Source organism: Loxodonta africana, chromosome 3, assembly GCF_030014295.1.
Source record: "Loxodonta africana isolate mLoxAfr1 chromosome 3, mLoxAfr1.hap2, whole genome shotgun sequence".
Lineage (NCBI taxonomy): Eukaryota > Metazoa > Chordata > Mammalia > Proboscidea > Elephantidae > Loxodonta > Loxodonta africana.
In genome coordinates, this window is record NC_087344.1 from 145,771,626 (window position 1) to 145,796,822 (window position 25,197).

The following is a 25,197-nucleotide window of genomic DNA, read 5'->3' on the forward strand; positions in this document are numbered from 1 at the left end:
AGGGGGGATGGGAGGATAGAGAGAGTTGGAAGCTGGCAAAATTGTCACGAAAGGAGAGACTGGAAGGGCTGACTCATTAGGGGGAGAACAAGTGGGAGTACGGAGTAAGATGTATATAAACTTATATGTGACAATCTGACTTGATTTGTAAACGTTCACTTGAAGCTCAATAAAAGTTAATTAAAAAAAAAAGAATGCTGGAAAGATTTAATTAATGCACATGTTAGTATGTTTCCGAGTTTTAAAGAACTGAATTTATCATAAATTAATAGGCCCAACTAATATGGATCTACCACCCTGTCTGTCAGTATATCATACCGTGCTGGCTTGATGCTATGATGCCCAGGATATCAATCTTTATGTGGTCCATTTCATTTGCTATGATGCTAGAAGCTATGTCACCAGTATTTCAAATACCCACAATGTCATTCATGGTGGACAGGTTTCAGCGGATCTTCCAGACTAAGAAAAATTAGGAAGAAAGTCCTGGCAATCTACTTCCTAAAAACAGCTAATGAAAATCCACAACAGAATATTAACTGATATGGTGTTGGAAGATGAGCCCCCTAAGTTGGAAGGCACTCAGATACACAGTGGCTGCAACAATGGATTCAAGTATGTGTATGATCATGAAAATGATGCAGAACTGAACAAAGATTCGTTCTGTTGTACATGGGGTCTCCATGAGTCGGAGCCAAGTCAACAGCAACTAATAACAACAAATATTGATAGACAAACCCCCTAGAAAAAACTTCAGCATCAGTGAACATATACCATATGTCACGCTTATTTCAATAAAATTTCAAGAATTGAGAAAGTCAGCTTAATATTTTTGAACAAATTATAGTGATGTATACAATAGTGTTTATACTGTTCAAATATGCAGTGGTATTATTTAAACATGTAGCTGAGAAAATACAGATTTAAATCCTTGTCATTTTACTTACACAAAATCATCAAGCAATTTCAAAAAGACTGCCTTGTTTCGCCCTGATTTTTTTAAAGTGTTTTCTCTTAATTTCTTATTTGCAAGTATTGGTTTTTACTGTGCTTTCCTTTTATGCTGGAGAAATGACTTATTTTTCTTTGGAGACCAGTTTATGTGTCCTAGATAATTAAATATTTGGATTAATGAAGAGTTATGTATCTTTCAGTTAATTAGAACAAATAAAAATACATGTAATAAAACCATAGGTGGTACTCACTTTGGCAGCACATATATGAAAATTGGAATCATACGGAGAAGATTAGCATGGCCCCTGTGAAGGGCCGACAAGCAAATCTGTGAAGTTTTACATAATATTTTAAGGGGCAGAGAGTTTTTGATAAAGGTGATGAAAAAATTTGGAAACGGAGATGGTGAGTATTACACAACACGGTGAATGTAGTTCATGTTGTTGAACTGTACACATAAAAATGGTGGAGATACTGTGTTATGTATATTTCACCACAATAAAATTAAAAAAAAAAAGTGAAACTGTATAGTATATTATCGTCTTCAGAGTAGTTAAGCCAATCAGCAGAAAAACTAAAAACAAAGTAGGACTCAGGCAGGTGGGGAGAATTTTACTTTTATTTTTTAAAAACTTCTCTGTGATGTTTGAATTTTTGTTTTCCCATGCATATATTATTTCCATAATTCACCACAAGTCAGAGTAGACTAATGACAACTGTCTTTTTTAAGTAATTAATTAGTGATTAGTAAGTAAAAAAAAATATGAACACAATTCAATTTGGGGAGATGATTCAGAAAGCTGCTTTGTTATCTTTTAATGCCTGGTGGTAATTTACCTTCACACAGGGACTCAGGTGAAGCACCTGGGGTGTTTGATTCAGGTTATAAGGGACCTAGAAACCCAAACCAAACCACTTATAATTGAGTTGACTTGACTTATGGCGAACCCATGTGTGTCAGAGTAGAACGGTACTTTGTAAGGTTTTCAATGGCTGTTTTTTTTTGGAAGTAGATTGCCAGGCCTTTCTTATGAGGGACTTCGGGTTGATTCGAAATGCCAACCTTTCTGTTAGTAACCAGACACTTAACTGTTCGTGCTACCCAGGGACTCTGACAGAAATATAGCGCTCCCCAAGGCCAGCACTTGACTCAAGGTGGGGGTGAGTTCTCAGATTAGAGAATCTCTTACCAATTTGTAAGGACTAAATTGTTTGTTTTGGGGGGAAGAGGAGACATAGGTGGAGGGAAGAGCCTGAATTTTGCTCCAGAACTGTTTATCCGAAACATGTGAGCCAGGGGCAGCATTCTGGAACCTAGTTTTATTAGGTGTCAGTCACCAGTAAGGGAAATATTTGTTGATGAAATACACTGAGGAAATGGATTATTAAAAACAAGTAATAAATCCTGTCTGTACCCTATATCAGGGTTTCCCAAACTGTGTTCTATAGAATATTAGTTGTATGGTTGTTATATTTTTAAGAAGCGTTCTGGGGCCAAAAATATGGAAAACACAGAGTTAAAAGAGTTAAATGGGATTCTTTACTCCTGAACTTCTCAAAGGCGTCACAATGTCAATGTTAAACCAGTTACTGTGGAGTTGATTCCAACTCGTGGTGGCACCATGTGTATCAAAGTAGAGCTGGGTTTTCAATGGCTAATTTTTTGGAAGTAGATACCCAGGTCTTTCTTTCTTTTTTTTTTTTTTTTTAATTATTGTACTTCAGATGAAGGTTTACAGAATTATCTTCTCATTAAAAAATTAGTATACATGTTGTTTTGTGACATTGTTTACCAACCCCACGACATGTTAATGCTCTCCCTTCTTGACCTTAGTTCCCAATCACCAGCTTCCCTTTCTTACCCTTCATCAAAGTTATCACTTATCTATTGTCTACTTAGTGTTTTTCCATCCCCGTCCCTCCCATACCTTTGTAACCATCAAAGATTGCTTCTTTTTGTATGTAAACCTTTTCATGAGTTTTCCTAGCAGTGGTCTCATACAATATTTGTCCTTTTGTGATTGACTTATTTCACTCAGCGTGATGCCTTCCAGGTTTATCCATGTTGTGAGATACTTCACAGATTCATCATTGTTCTTTTATCATTGTGTTAATACTCCATTGTGTGTATGTGCCATAGTTTATCCACTCATTTGTTGGTGGGCATCTAGTTTGTTTTTGTCTTTTTGCTATTGTGAACAATGCTGCGATGAACATGGGTGTGCACATGTATATTAGTGTGACGACTCTTACTTCTCTAGGGTATATTCCTAGGAGTGGGATTGCTAGATCATATGGTATTTTTACTTCTAGCTTTCTAAGGAAGTGTCGGAAACCCTGGTGGCATATGGTTAAGTGCTACAGCTGGTATCAGGGTTATGCTGGCTTCATAGAATGAATTTTCTGTGTTCTGAAATAGTTTGAGTAGTACTAGTGTAAGCTCTTCTCTGAATGTTTGGTAGAATTCTCCAGTGAAGCCAACTGCGCCAGGGCTTTTTTTGCTGGGAGTTTTTAAATTTAATTAATTTATTTTTTATTACCTTTTCAATCTCTTCTCTTGCTATGGGTCTGTTCAGATTTTCAACACCATTTTGTGTTAGTTTGGGTAGATAGTATGTTTTTAGGAATTTGTCCATTTCCTCTAGGTTTTCCAATTTTTTGGAGTATAGTTTTTTCATAATACTCTGTTATGATCTGTTTTATTTCTGTTGGGTCTGTTGTAATGTCCCCCATTTCATTTCTTACTTGGGTTATTTGTGTCCTCTCTTGTTATTCTTTTGTGATTTTGGCTAGTGGTTGATTTTGCTGATCCTTTCAAAGAACCAACTTTTGGCTTTGTTGATTCTATTATTTTTCTGTTCTCTATTTCATTTATTTCTGCTCTGATCTTTATTATTCCCTTTCTTCTGGTGGCTGTGGGCTTGTTTTGCTGTTCTCTCTCTTTTCGTTTGAGTTATGTAGCTAATGTTTTAATTTTGTTCCTTCTTTTTTGATGTGTGCATCTATTGCTATAAATTGACCTCTGAGCACTGCCTTTGCTGTGTCCCAAAGGTTTTGGTATGATGTGTTTTCATTCTCTTTTGATTCTAGGCATTTTTTGATTCCATCTTTGATTTTGTCTGTCACTCAGTGGTTTTTAAGCAGAATGTTATTCAGTTTCCATGTATTTTGATTTTTTTTCCTTGTTCTTCCTCTCGTTAATTTCTGCTTTGATGGCATTGTGAGCAGAGAAAATACTTTGTGTTATCTCAATGTTTTGGATTTTGTTGAAGGTTGCTTTGCGGTCTAAGATGTGGCCTATTCTGGAGAATGTTCCATGTGCATTAGAAAAGAATGTGATTTTGCACCTCTTGGGTGGAGTGTTCTATATATGTCTATGAGTTCAAACTGGCTGATTGTGGCCTTTAGATCTTCTGTATCTTTGTTGAGTTTCTTTCTAAATGTTCTGTCTTTTATCAACAGTGGTGTGCTGAAGTCTTCTACTCTTATTGTGGAACTGTCAATTTCTCTTCTCAGTGCTGTTAGAGTCTCTTTTATGTATTTTGGAGCCCTGTCATTGAGCGCATAGATATTTATTATGGTTAACTCTTCGCAAAGGATCATCCCTTTAATCATTATCTAATACTCTTCTTTGTCTTTTATGATAGATTTTGTTTTAAAATCTATTTTATTTGAGATTAGTATTGCCACTCCTGCTCTTTTTTGGTAGCTGTTTTTGCTTGATATATATTTTTTCCATCCTTTGATTTTTAATCAACTTACACCTTTGTTTCTAAGGTGTGTCTCTTATAGATAGCATATTGATGGATCCTACTTTTTTATCCATTCTGTCACTCTGTGTCTTTTTGTGGGTGAGTTTAGGCCATTTATGTTCAGTGTAATTATTGATAGGTATGAGTTTATTGCTGTCATTTTGTAGTGCTTTTTTTTTTTGTGATGCTGATGTTTTCTTTATTCTTCTTACTCTCCTTGCTGAATTCATTTTATTGTGTTTTTTTTTTATTTCTTTTGTTTCTGTATATTTTGTATTTACTAAGACTTTATGTTTTTCTCCTTTATTTTGATGAGTAGGCTTATTAACTTTCATTGTGGTTACCTTGAAATTTACCCTCATCTTCCTAAGTTTGAACCAATCTTTCATTACTTGGTATCGCCTTGCCTGCCTCTCCATTTGAAAGTTCTGTACCTACACTGTTTATTCCCTCTTTTATTGTTCTGATGTTGTTGTCATTTACAGATTAACCTCTCTGGTTCCCTGATGTAAATCTTTTAGTTTTGACTAATCCTTGAGAATTCATTACGTAGACTGGATATCTGGCTGATGCTGTCTTGTGTCCTAGATTCAGGCTGTCATCTTATGTTTGTTCTCAGACCAAAGGACTCCCTTTAATAACTCTTGTATATTTGGTTTGGTTTTTACATATTCCCTTACTTTCTATTTATCTGAAATGTCCTCATTTCACCATTATATCTGAGCAAGGGTTTTGCAGGATATATGATTTTTGGTTGGCAGTTTTTTTCTTTCAAGGTTTTGTGTATGTCCTCCCACTGCTTTCTTGCCTGCATGGTTTCTGCCAAGTAATCAGAGCTTAGTCTTATTGTTTCCTCTTCGTATGTGACTTTTCATTTTCCTTGAGCTGCTCTCAGGAGTCTTTCTTTGTCTTTGGTTTTAGCAAGTGTGATTATGATATGCCTTGGTGATTTTCTTTTGGGGTCTATCCTATATGGGGTTTGTTGAAATTCTTGGGTGGTCAGCTTTTCATCTTTCATGACATTACGGAAGTTTTCTGTCAGCAACTCTTCAATGATCTTCTCTGTGTTTTCTGTTTTCTCTCCCTGTTCTGGAACTCCGTATCACTCACAAAGTTTTGCTTTTGATTGTATCCCATATCATCCTCAGGGTTTCTTCATTTTTCTTCATTCTTTTCTCTGATTTTTCCTCACACAACAGGGTATTCAAGTATTTATCTTCTATTTCGCTGATCCTGTCCATTGTTTCAAACCTGCTCCCCGGCCCTTCTATGACACTGTCTATTTCTGAAATCTTGTTGTTTATCTCTTGGATTTCTAATTGCTGTTTTTGTATGATTTCTAGTTGTGACTTTATTTTTACATTTGCTCCTCTATTATTTTCTTGAATTATGCCATTTTTTGTCTGTTTTTTCCATAATTTTGTCTATTTTTTCCTTATTTTTGTCTGCTTTTTCCTTCAACTCTTAGACAGCTCTGAATATTAGAGATTTGAATTCCCTGTTAGGTAGTTTCAGTGCCTTTTCTTCTACTGGAAGGTCATCTGGTGTTTCATTTTGGACACTTACTGCAACCATCCTGTCCTGTTTTTTCCATATTTTGATATTGTCCGCTGTCTTCAGGACATTCAGTAGTTTAGTTTGTTTGTTTATTGATTGTAGATTTGTTTGTTTTGTCGTTTTTCTCTTTTTCATTCTGTCTGAGCAGGTGGGCTGGGTGCCCTTCATTGTTTCCTCATCCATGTGCATGATACTTCTCACCACCTTGACCAATGGGCAGGGCCAGCCGCTCAGCTATGGTGCAACAGGGCAGGTCCAGCTGAAGGGTAGGGGCTGGGATGGTTGTTTGTGGCATGTACTGGGGCTGACAGGGTGGGACTGGGGGTCAGTGCAGGGCAGGTTCTGGTAGATTGTGCCTGTGCTGCTCAGGGGTGTGATGTTCAGTGCATTGTGCAGATAAGCAGGAAGGATGGGAGAAGTTGTGAGGTGTGAAGCTAAATGAGTGTGGGAAAGAAGAGAAAGAGCAGAGAGAAACAGGAACTCCCCCTCCCCAAAAAAAAAAGTGCTGAGGGAGCCTGCTGTTGTTGCTGTGGTGCAGACCTGGGGAAGCTGTGTGCTAGTAGATTTCTAGCCAGGCAGTGAGGTACAGCCTGTCAAGAACAGACAGACACGACACGTGCAACTAGATGGGTGGGAGAAAAGAAAGGAATGAAGAGAGAGAGAGAGATAAGAAACTAGATTTAAACAAAAAAGGAGAAAGGCACATGCAACTAGGTAATTGGGAGAAAGCAATGGAAGGAATGTAGAGAGAGACAAGAAACTGAGAGAAAAAAAAATATGCCAGGTGGTTGGGAGAAAGCAAGGGAGTTATAGAGGGAGAAGAAACCAAGAAAAAAAAAAAGTAGGATGAGAGAAAAAAAAAATGCCTAAGGGAGCCCACTGGAATTGTGCCCAGCCAAGCAGCACTACATGGCCTGTCAAGAAGGAGCAGAGATGGCATACGGCACCAGTGTTCAGGAGAAGGGTAAGGAAGGCAGAGAGAGACAAGAAACCAAGAAAAAAGGAAGAAAGAAAGTAAAGGAAAAAAATGCCCCAAAGGAGCCCACCAGAAGTGGGTCCCCAGCTGAGTGGCACCGTATAATGTCAAGAAGGAGTGGAGATGGCACACGGCAACAGGTGTTCAGAGAAGGGTAAGGAAGGGAGGTAGAAGGAGACAAGAAATCGAGAGAAGAAGCAAGCAAGCAAGCAAAAAAAAAAAAAAAAAAAAGATGCCCCAAAGAAGCTCACTGATATGGTGGCACGGGCCAGGAATATGGCTCCCTAGCTGTGTGGCACCACACAGCCTGTCTAGAAGGAGCAGAGATGGCACATGGTGCCAGGTGTTCAGAAGAAAGAACAGAAGGATGGTAGAGGGAGGCAAGGGAAAAAAAAAATCCCCAAGGGAGCCCACTGGCTTGGCAGCATGGACCATGGAAATGACTCCCAAGCCCACAGGGCAGTGCACAGTCTGTCTGGAAGGTGTGCAGATGGCATACAGTGCCAGGTATTCAGAAACCCTGGTGGCATAGTGGTTAAGAGTTTGTCTGCTGACCAAAAGGTCTGCAAGGTATTCCAACCAAAAGCCCACTGCCATCGAGTCAATTCTGACTCATAGCGACCCTATAGAACAGAGTAGAACTGCCCCCATAGAGTTCCAAGGACCACCTGGCAGATTTGAACTGCCGACCTCTTGGTTAGCAGCTGTAGCACTTAACCACTACCCCACCAGGGTTTCCAGCCAGGTATTCAGGAGACAGGAAAAGAAGGAAAGCAGAGAGAGATAAGAACCTGAGTAATGAAGAAAAATAAAAAGGAAAAAAAAAAATGCCCCCAGGGATCCCACTGGCATGGCTGTGCAGACTGGGGAAGTGGCCCCCAAGCTTCACGTTACAGCCCATCTAGAAGGCATGAAAATGGCCCACAGCACCAGGTATTTGGGAGACAGTAAGAGAAGGAATATAGAGAACAGCGAGAGTCTGAGAAATGAAGAAAAAGAAAAAGAAAAAAAAAAGGCGTCCAGGGATCCCACTGGGGAAGTATCAAAAGAGATGAGGAGAAGCCTTATTAGTGTTTGTCACTATGAGAACCTGTTTAACTATGTGATGATTCAGCTTTACTGATCTCCTGGCTATCTTCCAAACAGCATTAATATTGAACTACCTTGTGAATTTTGCAAAGGTATCAATGCTGCTGTTGGCACTAACAGAAAAGAGTAAGCCAAGGACATATGAGTACCTAGGAAGAGTCATCTGGGCTAAAACATTAACGTTAGAAGTGTTTGATTTTGAACCTGACAAGTAGAATCATTAATCTGCTATTACCAGAAGTAATGCGATTAATAGGAAAAAAAGTATTGACAGTGTATTTCTAAACTCCTTTTTAGGATGTAGTTTCCTCTTTGGCAGAACACTATTTCTGAAATGCTTTATCCGAAATTACCTTTTGCCATATATTCCTTTTATTTATTCATTCAGTAAGTATTTATTGAGCATCCCCTGTTTGCCAAACATTGGACTGAGCACCAAAGGTATTTGTTTTGCTATCCTATCTAAGAAGCATATTTTCATCTGCATTAAGAGCAATTAAAACAGCTATTCCCCATGATGCACAAAATGAAAAAAAAAATTTTTTTTTTTTTTTTAAGATACCAGCTTAAGCATTAAAAACAAAAAACAAACACATTGCTGTCAAGTTGATTCTGACTCATAGTGACCCTATAGGACAGAGTAGAACCTCTCCATAGGGTTTCCAAGGAGGGGCTGGTGGATTCGAACTGCCAACCTTTTGGTTAGCAGCCGTAGCTCCTAACCACTATGTCATCAGGGTTTCCTAGCTTAAGCATTAACTGCCTACATATCAGGATTCTAAATAATACGCTCTTTGAGGGGGGGGAAAAAGTTTAAATTTCTTTTGGTATTTGCTCTGTCTAGGAAACAAAGAAGTATCACAAAGGAGGAAAACTAAATGATTAGCAAACACATGAAATCATGTTCAACTTTACTAGGAGTCAGGGAAAAGCAAATCACTCTTCAGATTTAAAAAAATTTGAAAGTTTGACAGTATCAAATGTTGATGAGGATGAAGAAAAGTAGAATGGCTCATGCAATCCCGGAGGGAATCTACATTAATACAATTCCCATGGAGAGCAAGAACCTATAAAATTTTGTTTATACTTTGAAACCCAATAATTCTATTTCTAGTTACAGACCTTAGACTAGAGAAATTGTTACATGCATGAACTGGGAGACAGGTACAAAAATCTCTTGTTCATTGAAACATTGTATGAAATAGTAGAAATTAGAAACAATTCAAATGGCCGTCTTTAAGGCAACAGATAAATAAAATGTGGTATAGTAATGCTATGGAATGTGATCTAGCAGTTATGAGAAAGGAACTAAGTCCACATATACAACATAGATGGATTTGGAAACCATAATGTTGAATGAAAAAGCAAGTTGCAGATTATTTGCTGCTCATGTAACATTTTTGAATGGACACATATATCTATACTATACCCAGTCCAGTGCAGTCGAGTCGATTCTGACTCATAGCGACCCTATAGGACAGAGTAGAACTGCCCCATAGAGTTTCCAAGGAGCACCTGGTGGATTCGAACTGCTGACCCTTTGGTTAGCAGCTATAGCACTTAACCACTACGCCACCAGGGTTTCCATCTACACTATACAGTGTTTATATATATATATATATATACACACACACACATACACATACACACACACACACACACATACACACACACATACATACATATATAGGAGTCCTGGTGCTGCTGTGGTTAAGAGTTGGGCTGCTAACCAAAAGGTCAGCGGTTTGAATCCACCAGCCTCTCCTTAGAAACCCTGTAGAGCAGTTCTACTCTGTTCTATAGGGTGGCTATGAGTCGAATTGACTCGACAGCAACGGGTTTGGGGGTTTATATATACATACATAGATGGCACTGGGTTCTGGGTTTATATATATATATATATATATATATGTCTGTCAGTTTATTGTACTTTCGTGGCTTGCATGATGCTGTGATGCTGGAGGCTATGCCACTGGTATGTCAAATACCAGCAGAACAGCAGGGCCACTCATGGTGAACAGGTTTCAGTGGAGCTTCCAGACTAAGACAGATGTGGAGAAAGGCTTGGTGATCTACTTGCAAAAACTAGCCAATGAAAACCTTAAGGATCACAACAGAACATTGTCCAACTTGCTTTAAACACACCATCAGGAAAGACCAATTACTGGAGGGGGACATCATGTTTGGTAAAATAGAAGGCCAGTGAGTGTGAGGGAGACCCTTGGTAAGATGGATTGGCACAGTAGCTGCAATGACGCACTTGAACGTGAGGATGGTGCAGGACGGGGCAACGTTTTGTTCTGTTGTACATAAGGTCACTATGAGTTGAAATCACCTCGACGGCAACTAACAACAACAACTATGTATATGTAAATATGTATACACACACACATACACTGAAAGGATACACACTAAATTCATGAAAGTGGTTGCCTCTGAAGAGACTGGCTGGGGAACTGGTCTTGACTATGGTTGGAGGCAATGTCGAGAGGGCTTAAATTTTACCTGTAATGTCTTATTTCTTATATAAAAAGACAGATAATTTGCCAGAATGTTAACAATGATTGATTCTGGGTTTTGACACATGGGTGTTACATTCTTTGTATTTTTCTATATTTTGAAGATTTCTTTTTTTTTTCAATGAATTTATTAAAAAATGAGACTGGTAAAAAAATAAAAGAAAAGGCAGAGAAATGAAGATTTCTTATAAACAAGATCTGTTCTTTCTTTAGGAGACGAGTTTTCTGCTTTGTGCCTAGGCTTGGTCAGTTGTGCACGTTTCAGCCTGCACAATAGTAATAAATGGGTCTTGGAACAAAACGTGTAATCCTCTGCATAGCTGCATGGCACATTCTCACCAAGCCAGCCTAAAAATAACTGAGAAGTAAAAGTATTATGGGACAGATGACTCCTTGGATGACCTTCGGGACTCTTGGACTGTCCATTCAGTTAATCTCATCACAATCATATAATTATGAGGTTGGTTTGAGCTTCATGAACCGATATATACAGGGAAAATATGCTGTACCGTAACTGTGCCATATCAGAGCCCTTTTCTTGTGTTTCTGTGTGAGGTTTTCCTAAAGATAGCAAAGCTGTTTTAAATATGTGCCTCAGACCTATCACCCTCTCCCACAAACAGACCTGTGCTGGTGTTGTACCTCTACCGCATAAATCCCCAATGCTGCACCATACCCCAACAGGCTACAGTTTGATAGTATAATACCTCCCAAAGCAGCAGAACCTCAGACGGCTATTGAAAAGACTGTTTATACCCGCCTCAGAACAAGAGTCTCAGAAGGTGAAATACCAGTTAGTAAAAAATATGGGAAAGAGAAATACAAACAGGCAAGTACACAAGTGCACTCGAGCAATACTCAAAATTCCAGCTGAGTTGAACTTGGAGTTATTTAAGAAAAGTCAAATATCTGAAGAACCAGTTTGGGAGCCTCAGCCTGTTTTTTTTTTTTTTAAGATACATACCAGTTCACTATCTGGAAAAAAAAAAAAAAGTTGAAAGGGATTTATACCCAATGGAATGAAACCTGAGACGATCGATCTCCAGTCAAATGCAAAGTTATAGTTCAGCATTCCCAGTGAAGTTTCTTCCCCCAAACTCTGTATTTTAAACTGTATCAGGCCCAGGGAAGTTTAAAGAATACCTAATGAAATTGTGAAGTTATGTGATACAATGAAAAACTGGAAAATAATTCATCTATGAAAAAAAAGTATAAAATTCCTAATTTATATGCTTGTTTTTACAAATGTGTACAAACTCCACATATGTACATATTATGCTTATGCATTTAAATGTCATAAAATCACATTTAAGGAAAAATAGGAGAAAATTTGAAGAGGAGAGAGAGAGAAAAAAGAAGGCACCAAAGTCATACAGAATGCATAAAACCCTTTGAAACTTTTTATTTATTTTATTTTTTATAGGCCCTGAACAATTGATTTGCTTGATTTTTAAAACAAAGTGGAGGGTATTTTAACATTCTTATAGAGAAAGCTTAGGGAGTGTTAGCAGGATCATTAGGGCAGGAGGTATGTTATTCTTTCTCAAAGGAAAAAGTCAAATGGAAAGGAAGGGGCTATCTAAGTCAACGAATATTTTCTTCCTCTCTCTCACCCTTAACACCCATTTCTGTCTCCTTCTGTAGCATCAGGGCCTTTACTATTTCAAGATAGCTAAGTGTGTTCCAAGGAACCTTGGCGATGGAAGTGGTTAAGCCCTTGGCTGCTAAATGAAAGGTTGGTGGTTTGAATCCAGTTCCACGGGAGAAAGATGTGGCAGTCTGCTTTCATAAAGATTACAGGTTGGAGGCCCTATGGGGCAGTTCTACTCTGTCCTACAGGGTCGCTATGAGTCAGAATCAACTCAGTGGCAAGGGGTTTGGTAAGTGTATTACAGCAATGATAATAGCAGTACAATATGGGACCTAATTAAAAAAAAAAAAAAACAAACCTCTATCAGCATAGTATTATAAGAACAAACTAAAAGCTATGTGCTTTGTACAACACTTAAAAAAAAAAAAAAGAGCAATGTGCTAAGGCATTACACATTATTTTCACTCCTACCTGGAAGAACCCCTGGTGGCATAATGGCTAGGAGTTATGGCTGCTAACCAAAAGGTCAGCAGTTAGAACCCACCAGGTGCTCCTTGGAAACCCTATGGTGCAGTTCTGCTCTGGCCTATAGGGTCGCTATGAGTCGGAATTGACCCGATGGCAATGGGAAAGTGGTACCTGACCCTTTCTCTCCCTTCACCTAACTTTAACTAGCAGGATTGTCTGCTTCTGCTATGGGCTTGGTCTATCTACTCTGTGAGACAAGTTCCGGCCATGGGCAGGGAGTCCCTTCCTTGTGCTAGAACCTCTGGCTTGCAGGTCAAGCTTCACTCATGCTGTTTGTTCCACCCACTTGCTTTCTGCCTGGACAAACTGGTCCTAATTCCTCCAGATCAAATGTATCCGGCTGCCTCCCAAGTCCTGCTTTGCTTAATACCTAAAGTCTTTAACACCTCAGTCTCTTCTTGAGCCCCTAGAGATGCATCTCTCTCAATAGTTTTTGTAAAATTTCATTATGTTCCTCAATCTCTCATCTCTGGGTAACTATTTCTGGAATGCAGCCATTCATTAATTTGATGTTTATTGGATACCTGCTAGATGCAGACAGTCTGCTAGGAGCTAGGAATAGAGTGCTGGTCAAGATAGTCATGGTCTCCACCCTTGCGAAGCTTATAGCATAATATGGAATTTATGCAGGAAGCCTCTAAGGAAGGGCCAGGCTTTATTCATCAATGTGACTGAATAAGAACCTGTCTCCGTGTGTGTGGAGTGGTGGTGGGGGGGGGCGGGGGAGGAGGAAAACTGAAAGCAGGGAGACTTGTTAGCTCTGACTCATGGTGAGCTTATGTATAACAGAATGAAACGGTGCCAAGTTCTGTACCATCTTCATGATCTTTGAAATGTTTGAACCCATTGTTGTGGTTTCCCTCATTATTGCTGGTCCTCTACTTTACCAAACATCATATCCCTTTCTGGGGACTGGTTTTTCCTGACAATGTGTCCAAAATAGGCAAGATGAAGTTTCATCATCCTTGCTTCTAAGGAGCATTCCAGTTTTATTTCTTCTAAGACTGATTTGTTCATTCTTCTGGCAGTCTACAGAAAAATTGTATAGGTTAGAGGTGATGGTATTTTGGACTGAGATAGTAGCAGCAATGGAAATAGTGAGTAGTGGCAATTTGAAGGTAGAGCAAACAGGACTGGCTGATGAACTGGTTATTGGGCATGAGAGAGAGGAGTCAATGATGATCCATGTTTCTGGGCTGAGCCACTGGGTGAATGGTGAGGCTATTTACTGAGATATGGGAATCAAGAGTTTAGTCTCCACAAAATGACAAATAGTGTATGATCCCACTTATGTGAAACAGGCAAGTATATATAGACCAAAGTGAAGTAGAGAAAATACTTTTCTGCAGTGTTTTAGTATTAAAATAAGAGAGAATATATTTTCTAGTTTAGCTGTATAAGCTGTGATTAAAATCTTTAGTCTTTGAAAACATCTATTATTTGCGCTGGAATCTGTCTCACGGCTGTTCCATTGTAGAAAAACAAATTCCATTGTAGAAAAACAAGGTAATCAAGATTTTTGTTGTTGATTAAACCACGTTTCTCTCTGAGGTGACAAAAACAATGGGCGATACCATCAGGACCCGAGATAATTGAGCAAAACCCGGACCCATCTTGTGACCGAAACCAGGATGGCGTAAAGAGGCCTGCGAGATGTCAACAATAAGTCACTTTGTCATTACGTCCCCCTCAAAGAAGAATCAACATTCCTGGGAGTTTCTAAACCCTGACCCTCTCTCTATAAAACCCTTCTGTAGCCCTCTTGGGGCAGACAGAATCTGGGGGAAACTTTGCCCCCTCTGTCTCTTCAACTCTGTGTTCAATAAAGCCCTCTTGCTGCTTACCTCCTCCTGTCTCACTATTGGCCCGTGGCAGGTGGCTCAAATCCACAATTCATGGTAACAAAAGCTTATTAGTGGTTGTCAGGAGTGGGGGGGAGGGGAAAGGGAGGGTCAACACTTAGGGGCCACTGGATTTCTGTTGATGACGGAGGAATAATTTGGAAGCAGTGGTGATGGTGGCACAACATGATGAACACAATACTGCTGAGTTGTACATGTAAAAATTATTGAATTGGTGAATGTTTTGTCACATATATTTTTACCGTATTTTTTTTTTTAAGGGAAAAAAAAGAAGTTTGGTTTTTGACATGTTTCATTTGATTTTGCTATTGAAAAATCAAGTGGAGATGCTGAGAAAACAATTGAATATATGAGTTTGGAGTTCAGGAGAGATATCCAGGATGGAGATAAAAATTTGACAATCATGAATTAAATACTTGAAAGAGATTGTTCTACATGATAGCACCCGGAAAGAAAGTATCAATAGAGAAGAGAAGAGGACCAGGAACCATGCTCTGGGATAAGGTAACATTTAGAACCTGGGAACAGGAAGAAGAGCCAGCCTAGGAAGGTGCTTTGGAAGGAACAGTCAGTGAGTTAGGAAGGAAACCACTAGTAGTGCACGTTATCCCTGCAGCCAAATAAAATATCTCAAGGAGAAAAGAGTGATCTCCTAAGTCATAAGCCATTGAACGGATAAGTAAGATGAAAACTGACAGTTGCCATTGGGTCACCACAGGTGACCTTAACTAGTATGGTCTGATTGGATCTGGCTGAGGAGGAAATGGTAGAAGAAGCACAGACAACAAATATAGACATCTCTTTTGAAGAATTTTGCAACAAGAAAGTAGATATGGGAGGATATTTGGCATGTAGGGTCAAGTAAGATTTTCCTTTTTAAGGAGAAACATTATACTTGTAAGTTGATGGAAATGATCCAGGAGAGGGGAACATCTGAGGATGTAGTTGAGAGATGGAATTGCTACAGAATGAAAGGTCTTGAATAGTTGAAGGAATGGAACCCAGAGCACAGATGCCGGGGACAGCACCAACTCATCCAAGGCGATGGAGAGAAAGCAGAGCAGAGAAGAATAAACACAGATAAATTGGTAGATGTGGTGGTGGTAAAATGAGGATATATTCTCCTGAGGGCTTCAATATTCTCAGTAAAATAAAAGCAAGGCCATTAGCTGAATTTTAGGAGACAGAGAAAACATTGAAAATTTGAGGAGCGAGAAGAAGTAAAATAAATATCTTGGAGAGTAGGAGCTGATGAGGAAAATATAGCAGGATTTCTGAGCAGTGCTAAGGGCCTAATGAGGATTATGGTAACAAATTTAAAGTGAAACTAGTTATGGTTGTGGATGGTGAGAAAGTGATAAGGTCAATAAATTAGAGATCCTAGTGTGGTAAAAAAAAAAAAAAAAAAAAATTGTTTGAATCATGATACCAGAGACAATGAGTTGGAAAGGTAGAGATGGGTGGTCAGAGAAGAATGCTTGAAATTGAGATTTGGCAGGTGAAACAGTTATTGCTACTGAAAATGACTTGCGCTTGAACACAGTACCAGGTGGCTGAAGTAGGATGGAAGAACAGGTCATTGGAGGTCAAGGAATTGAGAGGCCAGGGTTTTCCAGAGACAGAATATACAAAGGGTTTTACTGGTGGTTTACAATAAATTCCAGAGGGCAAATTGGAAAGGTTTGGAAGGTTGTGTGTGTGGAGTCAAGTTAGGGGAGGTACAGAACCATTTGGTGGTAGGAGTCCAGGTGATGAGGGATGATGCGGGAGACTTGGATTTCTTGCAGAGATTGATGTAAACAGGAATGTGAGGTCCTCATGGTCTCTTAGGCGGAGGTGAATGATCCTGGCCTAATTCTAGCCTCCTTCTTGGGACTATGTGGTGAGTCTTTTAGACACTCCTGCCTTAGAGACTTAACACCTCTTTTGCCATTGCTTAGAATGTTCTTTCTCTGTATCCACTGAACCCTCAGCTTAGTACTTACCCAGACCAAGGAGCTAGGTCCCTCATCTAGCACTTATAGTCTCATTCGATAGTTAACTCATAATACTTCTACTGTTGCTTAGTTATCTTTTTATTATATTTTGCACCACCATATGTATCTTTCATCTCTTAACATGGTTTAGCAAATTTCAGTGAATATAGGTTGGTTTTTGTTTCCTGGAAGAAGCTAACATCCTTCAGAAAGCAGCATTAATTGTATGAGTAAAAGGGAAATTTTAAAGGGATTTTAGTTAAAACGTTTTTCTCAAATGTTAACCGTGTATACAACTGAAAAAACCAAACCTGTTGCCATTGAGTTGATTCCGGCTCATAGTGACCCTATAGGATGGAGTATAACTGTCCCATAGGGTGAAGTTTTTAATTATAGAAAAATCTATTGGTTTTTAATTATCACTGACAAAAAAAAAAATAAATAAAAACAGAGAGAGAGAGTAAAAGATTGCTTTTTAAGATTATCATTGAAATGAAGACAGTATATGAATTTGTTTTTTTTTTAACTCATTCTTGGACTTTGAAGAATATGTCTGCAGGACATAGTTGAGAAACTTTCCTTCTTAGGTTACGTGTTGAAAGCACAGTGGGTCACCTAAAGAAATGTCAGCAGGTAATTTTAAAACCTATACATAGAAATACCCATTTCTAAAATATATTAGGAAATGAATTTTATAAAGCTAAACCTACAGCAGGACCTAACATGGAGTAAGAGCTTAATAAAAGGTAACAACTACCACCATCCTTTACTGAGGGTCAATAATATTAGCAGTAATAATGAAATAACTTGGGTGTTTTTAGAAGCAGTGTCCCTGTTTCTCATACTTGTTAAAATGAAGGTAGTTGGCTTTTATTTTTTAGAGTGTCAAAGGCACTAGGAAGGAAAGGATTAATTAATTGGATTTGGAATAAAGCCTTTCTCTGAAACTACCTTGGTTAATATTTACACGCATTGTAAACTATTTGGATGAAATCCCACAGATGCAACTCAAAATTAATAGTAATGTACATATATAATTCTTTTTGTTATGTACTGATATTACTTTTGAGTTCTTACTGACACCAATGCCTCAGCTGGTAATTAAATGATTGGTACTTGGATCTGCTATTAAAGATCCAAACCCACTGCCGTTGAGTTGATTCCAACTCATAGAGAACCTGTATAGGACAGGGTAGAACTGCCCATAGGGTTTCCAAGGCTGTAATCTTTATGAAAGCAGACTGTCACATCTTTCTCCCACATTAAAGATCTAGTGATGTAAAATCTTTGGTTGCTTTAATTGTACTTTTATAAAAGGAAAAAAAAACTATGCTATTACTTGGGTAAAAATGACACATGCTGATTATGAAGCAATCAAGCATGGATAAGATGATAACTGTGAGGATGAGATGGTCCCTCTCATCCATCTCTGCTCTGTGCAAGCCTCTCAGAATATAGACACAGCCCCTGGACAGAGAGGGTGTGGGGAAGACCCTCAATTGACTAAGGAGCTCACAATGGAAATTAGGTCGTTTTTAGAAAAGTAAAAAAGTCCTGCGTCTGGTATGCTTGGTTGTGGGCTGAGATGGATAACATTCACAGATAATCGCATATGTCCTGGGTGTCCCTCTTCTTTTGTTGGTCCCCCTGAACATAGAATAATATGTCATAAAAAAAAAATTTTTTTTTTTTTTTGTGATTATTTTTTTTTCCAGGCTCTGAACAAATAAAATCCAGAAAAACAGAAGACAAGGGCTAGTTCCCTGCACAGCACCTCTGGAGTTGGGGGTGGGTATGGAGTCCTCCCTCTGGAATCCCAGCTCCCATCCCTAGGACAGCCGCATCCACTACAGAGCTAACACCACAGGGGTCTCAGGGAGTTTTGCTATCACTTTGAAATGGTGTGAGGTTTCCTGCTCACTGAGGGGGAAATTAAAGGTGTATTGTGGAAACCTTCCTTGGAGGCACTTGCTTGGGCACAGGAAATGGCAAGTTTGCAGGAACTCCCAGTTTCTGGAAAGGAATTTGCTTTGAGTTTTTAATGTTCAAATTCTCTAAGAAATTCCCAGGCCTAAATCTGAGGTTTGGTGTTTGGGCTCTGCTCTGCACACAGGTTCATCTGATAGTATTTTTTTTTTCTCGTTAATTCGAACTTTACCAGCTGCAAATTTTATCAGTGAAAACCAAATTCTAATCTTGTATATAGATACAGAGAATGTGGCCTCTTTAGAGGACGACCTTTGCTTTCGGTGATATATAAAAACACCTTCAGGTATGAATTGGAATCTTTATGAGTGAATTTTAGAAATAAAGTAGTAAATCTGTTTGTAACAGGTCAACCCAGCAGAAAATAGGAACACATAGTGTGTGGTTCGTAGACCAGCATCCTGTCACAACAATATTGGGGCAACATTTGGTTCATGTTCTGTCACCCATTCTTAAAGGTAGTTTTGCAATTGCCTCCAAGAAGTTGGCTTACTAGACAAACTTTAAAGCTAGTATTTCCTCCCCCACCCCTTATTGGCTGAAAAGAATCTATTTTTATGTGGTGGTGGGGTATTATTTCTCTTAATGAACTTTTTTTAATCCCTTAAAACTTTTAAAGAATTGAGCTTTTAAGAATGAAGAAAACCAAAGACATAAGTGAAATATTATCCCAAAGGACCAATGGACCACAAGTACCACAGCCTCCACCAGCCTGAGCCCAGAACAACTAGGTGGTGCCCAGCTACCACCACTGACTGCTCTGACAGGGATCACAATAGAGCAGGAGAAAAATGTAGAACAAAACTCAAATTCACAAAAAAAGACCAGACTTACTGATCTGAGAGAGACTGGAGGAACCCTGAGAACATGGCCCCTGGAAACCCTCTTAATTCAGAACTGAAGTCACTCCACAAATTCACCCTTCAGCCAAAGATTAGCAGGCCTAGAAAACAAACAACACATGTGAGGAAGATGCTTTGTAGTTCAACCATGCATATCAGACTAAATGGGCACACCTGTCCAAAAGCAAAGATGAAATGGCAGAAAGGGATAGGAAAACTGACCAAATGGAAACAGGGAATCTGGAGTTGAGAAGGGGAGAGTGTTGACGCAGCGCGGGGTTTGCAACCAATGTCACAAAACAATTTGTGTATTAAATATTGAATGAGGAACTAATTTGCTCTGTAAACTTACACCTAAAGCGCAATAAATAAAAAGAGAGAGAGGTTAAACAGCCAAGCAGAGGAAAGATGGGATAAAACAGACACCAAGACACAGGGAGATCTCCAGTGAACCAGGAAGCAGAAGCTGAAGAGACAAGGACCTTCCTCCACAGCCCACAGAGAGAGAAAGACTTCTGCAGAGTGAGCACTCTGAATTCGGACTTCTAGCCACCTAAACTGTGAGAAAATTTCTGTTCGATAAAGCAGCACTAGATAACTAAGACGTGTGTATGTACCTGTGTGCACAATAAATAACATGTGGTACACACAAAAAAGAATCGATCTTTTAAAAAAATAGAAGACTTTTTATGGGTACAAAACCCAGTGCAGTTGAGTCGATTCCGACTCAGTCTTTATGGGTAGAAGGGTGCTTTTTCACATCCGGCACGAAATGGAGATTCAGAGAACAGACTCTGGAACTAGACTCCGGATCTGATACCTGGCAGTGCTGTTTGCTGGTTGCATGACTGTGGGCAAATTAGCTAACATCTCTGTAAATCATTTTAAAAAATGAGGATAATAGATCTGTTATGAGGATTAAAGGAGTCTCCAGGTGGTGCAAACAGTGAAGCGCTAGACTACTAACCAAAAGTTTGATGGTTCAAACCCACCTAGCAGCGCCTTGGGAGAAAGGCCTGGCAATCTGCTTCTGAAAGGGCACAGACTTGAAAACCCTATGGAGCAGTTCCACTCTGAAACACACAAGGTCACTGTGAGTTGGAATCAACTCCACAGCAACTGTTTTTTTTTTTCTTTTAAAGTGTGGATTAAATGAGTTAGAATCTGTGCAGCGTGAAGCATGTGCCAAGTACTTGTTGAAAAACAAAACAACCAAATGATTTTTCTAATGATGTGATTTTAACAGAAATTTGAACTGTTTGCTTTTTTAAGAACCTAGGATAAATCTAGTGTACTGTTTTAGGACCATAAATGAGTTTTTTGTGAATTTGTTCAGTTGACTGCTTATCAACAGAATCTGGAGAGAGATGCCACCAACCATGAGTCATCACGTTTGTGTGGGCCCACACCTATAGACCAGGTGGTTCCTTGTAAGAAATAATAATAATAATAATAAAAAAGTCCCCAGTAAATCACTGAGACTCTGCTGTCAAAAAGTTTTATCAAGTGCGATAAAGTGCACCTCTTTATATCACCACCCTGCCTCCAATTATTTTGAAAACCTTTGGAACAAATGACCCAGACACCATCTTGGGCCAAAAAAAAAAAAAAAAAGCTTGTACCCCATGGTATCAAATACTGTAACTTAAAAGCAGCCTTACATTGTAAGAAACCAATGAAAGGAGAGGATCCATTCCCCTAGAAATCAGTGATATTGCCATTAATAGAAGATAGGGGAACCCTTCTTTTTAAAGCTTTGCTTAGAAACTAAGAATTTCAGTTTTTTTTTTTTTTTAAACTCTTGCTCTATGCTTCAGATATCTGGACTTCTGCTGATATCAAATCATAGTGTAAAGATCTAAAGAGAAAACACTTCTATAGACATTATGAGTTTCATGAATACTGATGTAATTTGTGGTCTTTCCCCCATACCATCTACTGAAATTCATTGGACAGTCCTGAATTTTAAGACGTTTTTTTAAAAAAATACCGTTAATTTTGCTGGCATGTAAAGCTTTTGGTAACAGGTGGTATAGCCTAGAGGTTGAAAGCTTGAACTCTGAGCCAGGTGGATGTGTCTGAATCATGGCTCTTCCGCTTATGAGATATACTGTCCTGGCACATTATAAAGTCTCAGTTTGTACATACTATCCTATTCCCGATAGGGCTGTGAGAAGTAAATGTATTAATATGTATGGAATGTTTAGTACCATTCCTGGCAATTGCTCAATAGATGTTGGTGATTACTATTGTGAATCTGGCTCTACGGAGAACAGTCACTTCAGTCGTTAAAGACACTCCTAAATTAAGGTATTCAGAACTTGTTTTCTTCTCCTTCTTCTACCATGGCATTTCATTTTGAAAGTCTCAGCATGATTGATACATTTAAATGTGGATTAAATATTCACACTCAGTTTAAGTGTTCATGTCTGCACTTGAAACTAAAACTTGACAACTTGAGGCGTGAAGACTATGTAATTTGAGCCTAGGAGAAATCTAAAAGCCTTAAATGTAGACAGACCATATAAAAGCTGAGGTTAACTCCACCTAGCTTGTTCGCTCCTTTAGGGTATTATGCTTTTTTGTATCTCCAATGCCTGGCTCACACCTCTCACTTGGTAGGTGCTCAACAAATATTAGTAAGGAATCAATGGTCCCTTGAGGAAGTTTTTGAAGGAATCCAGGTGATCAATGACATTTTAACCTTTGTGAATGGATTTCTAATTGTGTAGATTCTTTATGTCCAGGGGACAAGAGAAAGACTCTAAGAAATACTTTCTGTCCTTTCAAAGCAAGAAAAATCTAGTAACTTTCAAATAATAATGTTAACAATAATATAAGAATTCACCACATCCCGCTTCAGAGCTTGAGGAGATCTTAGAATTCTCCTAGGCTGAACCCCTTATTTTACAGAGGAAAAAATCCGGACTTTGAGAGTTTAAGCCACTTGTCCAAGGTCACAGGCTAGTCTAAAGGCACAGTCAGGAATGGAAGTCTGGTCTTCCTGAAATGACCCAGTCTTCGGTCATTTCACTTGCCTGTGACTTACTATAGCTCTTAAGAGAAAAAATAGGGTGTAAAAAGGAATATCAAAACGATGTTCTGATTACTGATTTTGTAAACTCTTGCAGCGTACAGTTCACATGCACAGGTACACGGGGCGCACAGCAGACAGCGTTATACACCGGAGCAAACTCGGCGTAAAACCAAGTCATGCTGATCTAGCCCTTTACGGGTATTAATTTATTTAGTGAGCAGGGGGAAACAGCTGGTCTCTCCGCTCTTTCCGAGGATGAGGCAAGACCGGCTGACCCCACCGTCAGAGCATATCTTGAGATAACAAGCGGGATTGGAGGTTGGGATAAAACAAACAAGGACAGATTGTGTTCGAGGGGGGCTGTGCTGGAGACTGACAAGAGGGTGTGATCAGATTGAGGTTTAGAATTTTTATATCTAAGACCGAAGAATTAAATAAAAACCCAACACCTCGGGAGAGCCCTGGGAAGTTTCCAGGAACTAGTTTGAGGGAGCAAGTCACTACCGCGCCCGCGTCCTCCCGCATTTTCCCGAGAACTGGGACCTCCATTCGCCGCCCCAACCTGGGCGCGCTGCAGCCCGGCTGCGCCCGCCGTTCCTCCTCGCGCTCCCGCCACCGCCCGAAGGGAAACTCAGGCTTGCGCAGCGCTCGGGGTTCATCCATCAGCCGGGTAGGAAAAGGGGGAGGAGAAACGAGGCCAGGGGAGGAGTTTCTGCGCCGCCCGGAGCCCCCGGTGGGGACGGCGGAGGAGGAGCGCCTTCCCCCCCCACGCGCTGATTGCTGTGGCGTCCTGCCTGTCCCCGCCCGCGTGTGTGTGTGTGTGAGAGAGAGAGAGAGAGAGAGAGAGTGCGTTGGGCGGCCCGATGGGGGTAATCGAGGCTTTCGGGGACGCGGAGCGGCGCTTTCCTCCTCCCAGTGAGTGAGGGAGGGAAGTCAGAGGCGCTCGTGCCCGGCCACTTTCCCTGCGCGATCCCCGGAGCTCCCTGCAGGAGGTGAAAGTCCCGTGGCGGGTCCGGATGGCGTAGTTGCGCCGCGGCGCAGCAGCTGCCGGAGCTTGCCGCCGCCGAGCGCTGGGCGGGGAAACTTTCCTCGGCTTTTCTTCAACTTGCCGCGGGTGGATCTCGGTTTGACACACCACCCCCGAGGTACGTGCCGGCCTGGCCCGGCGGCGCTGCAACCTCACGCCCGGACGCCCCTTCCCGCGCCGCTTGCCCAGCACCCGCCCGGGCCGAGGACTCTGCAGGCTACACGGTGCCCACTGGTGCTGCGCGGAGTTTCCGTGCCTGTTTCACGGTCGGGGTTGCTCCGGGTGCCGGGACTCCCGGGCTTGGGAGGGCGGTGTTTACGCTCGGAGGAGCCGGGACTCTGGGCCGGCGGTGCGTGGAGAGCAGCGGCCTGAGGTGGGCAGCGCTCGGGCGATGCGCTGGGCTGGGGAGGAATTCCCTTCCTTTCCTCGCCCGCGCTCACTCTTCCTCTCTGCGGTTTCTTGTGACCCTGGCGGGGCGCGCCGGCCACTTCCCTCCCGGCGCGTGACAGCGTCGGTGGGTGAGGTTTGTTGTGGGTTTGCATTCAATTGCCTTTGGAGAGGCTGCAGCTCCAGGACTCGCGCAGGGACGCGAGCTGCGCTCCCAGCCGGCCGCACCCTCGGGGTGCTCCACAGGCGGCGCTAAGCGCTGCACCCTGGAGTCCCCGCGGAGAACGCGCCCCCCGTTTATTTATTAACCACATCTTCTCGTTTATTTTGAAGTGTTCTTAGTATGTTTACTTGATTAGAACAAACTCGGAAACCTGCTTGCAGACTTGTTCTTTTTAGGGTATTTGCCCCACTTTCCAAAGTCGTTTAGTGTACGGGGAGCCGGCGTGTCAGGTTTGAATGATCTTGGCAGAGTGGAACTAAATAGATTTGGTGTCCACAAAAAAGCTGCGAGAGGATAATCGCTCCACTTCCTTAGCTGTGAAATGGGAGTAATAGTACCAGCCTCTCAGGTTGGTGTGAGGATTTAATATGTGTTGAGTGGTAGGACAGTGCTTGGCATCGAGTAAGCGGTGCTCCAGAGTTAGCGCTGCTTGCCCCTAGCCCTGCGCTGGCGGGAGAAGAGCGAGAATAGCGGGTGGTAGGAGTGCCAGTCTCAGGTGGGGAACCAGGCATTTTCTCAGCTCCATCTCCCTCCCAAGAAAAGCAAGTGAACTGTTTGAGAGGAAAGAAGGAAAAGTCTATACAAGTAGCAGAAACACTTACCTAGACCTCTTAATTTTCCTGAAATAATATTTCAGGCTGCAGACACCTACTTTAGTGTGAAATTAGCTGTTTCTTTTGGGTAATAATAATAAACCCAGAAAAAACAACAACAACAAACCCGTTGCCGTCCAGTCGATTCTGACTCAAAGTGACCCTATAAGACAGAGTTGAACAGCCCCATAGGGTTTTCTGCCGCGGAGCGGCTGGTGGGTTCCAACCAGCGGCCTTTTGGTTAGCAGCCAAGCGCTTTAACCACTGCACCACCAAGACTCCTGGTAATAATTATAGC

At 40.7% G+C, this 25,197-nt stretch overlaps 1 protein-coding gene and 1 non-coding gene across 3 annotated transcripts in view; both read left to right on the forward strand.

The window, feature by feature from the left end:
- The first annotated feature begins 1,197 nt into the window (after positions 1 to 1,197).
- LOC111752911 (U6 spliceosomal RNA) lies at positions 1,198 to 1,304 on the forward strand. Its single transcript, XR_002787805.1, has one exon. It is a non-coding gene; the product is annotated as a U6 spliceosomal RNA (small nuclear RNA).
- A 22,169-nt stretch (positions 1,305 to 23,473) lies between these two features.
- Positions 23,474 to 25,197, forward strand: part of TGFBR3 (transforming growth factor beta receptor 3) — a 224,956-nt gene continuing 223,232 nt past the window's right edge. Inside the window, exon 1 of one of the 2 annotated variants that reach the window (XM_023558416.2) lies at positions 23,474 to 23,814. The gene's annotated coding sequence lies outside the window, so the exon portion shown is untranslated. The remainder of the gene's footprint in view (positions 23,815 to 25,197) is intronic. The other variant, XM_010598114.3, reaches the window with a different exon arrangement.